Here is a 3,162-nt window from a genome sequence, read left to right on the forward strand (position 1 = left end):
TTTATCGTGTCCCATTTAACTTTTGACGCGGCCCGACAAATTTAGGAACTTGGCCGCGCCCGACGGACAATCGAAATACTTTTATCCTCCACCAACTCCAATGATTTATTTTAACCGTCGTCGTTATGGTATTTAGAAGAAGTAAATTTTCAACCGAATTCACTTTTAACAAAATCCACTCTTCCGTTAAATATTTACGAAAGTTATTTAATTCTCTAACTTGCTCGGAGTTACTTTTTACGCGGCCCGTCAAAAAGGGGAAGCGGGCCTGAGCCTTTCAAATAGTTAAATAACTTTCCGTTCTACACAAAACCAATAATCCGATTTAAACACTTCCGTTAATTTATTCAGACGAAACAAACTTTCGAACGGATCGAAATTCACTCGTGGCTCAAATAACTACGGAAGTTATTCAAGTCTCTAACTTGTTCGGAGTTACTTTTTACGCGGCCCATCAAATGGGGAAGCGGGCCTGAGCCTTTCAAATAGTTAAATAACTTTCCGTTCTACACAAAACCAATAATCCGATTTCAACACTTCCGTTAATTTATTTTATTTAAATTGGCCCCAAACCATCGGTTGCATATTCAGTACAAATCCGCGCACAACGAAGTAAGTAATATACAAAACACATTTATTGAAGAAACATGGAATAGAATTACAAATCTCAATTACTCCAGAAACCGAACAATTTCACTCACTGATACCCGTGTTAATAAAATAATTCGATCCCAGAACAATTCGATTGCAAAACACAGTTCATGAAAGAGGGAAGAGGTAAATACCAGCTGCGTGCTATTTTTGGTGGAAGCAAAGTCGAGTGATCAATTCGATCTTACTTCTAAAATCCAAATTAGAGAAACAGGCTGGCCTCGAGGGAGCCGGCGGCCCGATGACTATTCCCCCCTCTCGCTAAAATACATAAAAACGGTAATCCCTCACCTATTTCTCCTGTAAAGTTGTCCAGTCCAATTTTTGGGAGTAAATCCAAGTTAATTTCAGTCCAGCGATCCTGCGTCTCACACAAAGATCTTCGGGACTTTGGAAAAAAAAAAATCTTGAAACTCCTCCGGGCTTCTTCACGTATGAGCGCTCTTTTGGGGGAAAAAGCCCTGAAGCTGTCCCTGGAGGACTTTTTATAGACTCCTCAGTCCCCCCCCTCCCCTTTCTTTGTTCTATACCTTCCCTATAGGGTAAGACTGCCCAGGTTTCCCACGCCTATAGAATGAACTGGTCAGTTTTCCCACGCCTACTATAGAGTAGGAGTGCCCAGTTTTCTTCCCACGCTTGGACATCTGTGGCCTTCAGCAGCTGTTTCCGCCCTGACCACTCAGTACTTTCCACCAAATGCACAGCTAGCCCCTGGTAAAACCTTTCACTTCCCCTTTTCTTCTCTTCCTGTTCCATGAAAATAACTTTTTAAAGATACGCTTCAATTAACTCTGAAATAAAAATCCAAACCCTTGACCTACTTCTCTAAACAATTTAGGTCACGCCACTATTCTCATAGTGACGGGTCTCTTGATCGAATTGACAAATAATATTGCTTAAAGCGGTTACAGAATACATTTTTAGCCAAGCAAAGAAATCAAAAAATAAAAATCACATTTGTGCTTCTCCAAACAATTTATGTCACGCCACTATTCTCATAGTGAAGGGTCTCTTGATCGAATTGACAAATAATATTGCTTAAAGCGGTTACAGAATACATTTTTAGCCAAGCAAAGAAATCAAAAAATAAAAATCACATTTGTGCTTCCATGCGTGACTCACACTCTGACACCGTGTTCCTCTTTTATTTCTATTTTAACTGGCTTAGCTTATTCTGGCCCCTCTTTTGGTCTCACGTTTTGGTCTGGCGCCATCTTTTGGACAAATTTGGAATTTCAACTCTGCCAATTTATTCCTGTGAACAATCCATATTCTACCATTTGCACCATCTCTACCCCCCATGTTACATGACAAGATGAACGGTTGACTCACCGTAGTCTGATTGTGTTAGATAAACCCCACTAAAGTCGTCGTCAAAAGATGCATGGACATCGGCAAAAACGGTGATGTCTACAAACATTACATAAACATTACATCGTGTTTTACAAATAACCCCTGTGTATTATTATTATTATTTATTATTATACCGACAAAATAGTAACATGACTTACCTTTAACCATCTCGAAACAATTCTCGACACACTCCGACCCGTTGATCAGAGCTCATGCGCTGGCTTGTCTTCTCAAAATGAGCGCTGGTCAACCATCCCAAATTAGTAACTTCAAATTCGGCGGAGAAAAGACCACGCCTATGGGGTCACGTGCCGCGAGAACACTCTGCTACCGCTAATGATTTGTGACGTCGTTTTAATGACTCGACCTCAGCTCAAACTATTGTATGTTAAACTTTGTCCTTCAGATGTCTTTTTCAACAAAGTTACACGCAGACAATAATGTTGACTCTCATGACTCAACTAGCGGTGGCCCCACAAGCTATTGTATGTCAAATTAGATGCCTTTTTCAACAAAGTTACACATACAACTCTGAGACCCCATAAACTATTGTATGTCAAATTAGATGTAACAACACCTTGACTATGTCCTTCAGATGCGTCTTTTTCAACAAAACTCCCCCCTTGACCCCCCTTTTATCAACAAAACTCCCCCCTTGACCCTAGACGCACTGGTTGATAGCAAATCTAACTCAGGTGTATCACTTCTCTGCTTTGTTTCACAAAAATACAGGCCCTATACATGCCCATACATGTCCCCATCCACAAATGGCGGCAGCAAACCAAAATGGCGACAGCCAAAGATGGCGCCGTCTCGACTGGCGCTATCTTGGTGCCCGCCAGACTGGCGCACATGCTCCCTCCCTCCCAATCCAAAAGGGGGTTGATTTATGGTGCCATAAAATTTTAGGACCCCTACCTCATTTCCCGTAATTTCCGGACTATAAGCTGCGACCTTTTCCCAAAAATTTGAACCCTGCGGCTTATAGTCAGGTGCGGCTTATGTACGATTTTTTTCGTGATTTTTGTGATGGCTTGATCACTTTTATACACTCGTAAAAAGGCTGTGGACCACTGTTGTGTGGTATCTTGAAGAAAAGAAACAACAAAAATACTATTTTGAAACACTACTATGGCTGCTGCTTATTCTGGCTGTGTT

The 3,162-nt window shown here is 41.2% G+C and overlaps 1 long non-coding RNA gene across 1 annotated transcript; it reads right to left on the reverse strand.

Annotated features, from left to right (window-relative positions):
- Window positions 1-617: 617 nt before the first annotated feature.
- On the reverse strand, window positions 618-1,624 carry LOC137841071 (uncharacterized). Its single transcript, XR_011088418.1, has 2 exons — window positions 1,270-1,624; window positions 618-1,039 (listed from the first exon to the last, which is right to left on the reverse strand). It is a non-coding gene; the product is annotated as an uncharacterized lncRNA (long non-coding RNA).
- Between the last annotated feature and the right edge of the window lie 1,538 nt (window positions 1,625-3,162).

The sequence above is a fragment of the Syngnathus scovelli genome, chromosome 16 (genome assembly GCF_024217435.2).
Source record: "Syngnathus scovelli strain Florida chromosome 16, RoL_Ssco_1.2, whole genome shotgun sequence".
In the NCBI taxonomy this organism is placed as follows: domain Eukaryota; kingdom Metazoa; phylum Chordata; class Actinopteri; order Syngnathiformes; family Syngnathidae; genus Syngnathus; species Syngnathus scovelli.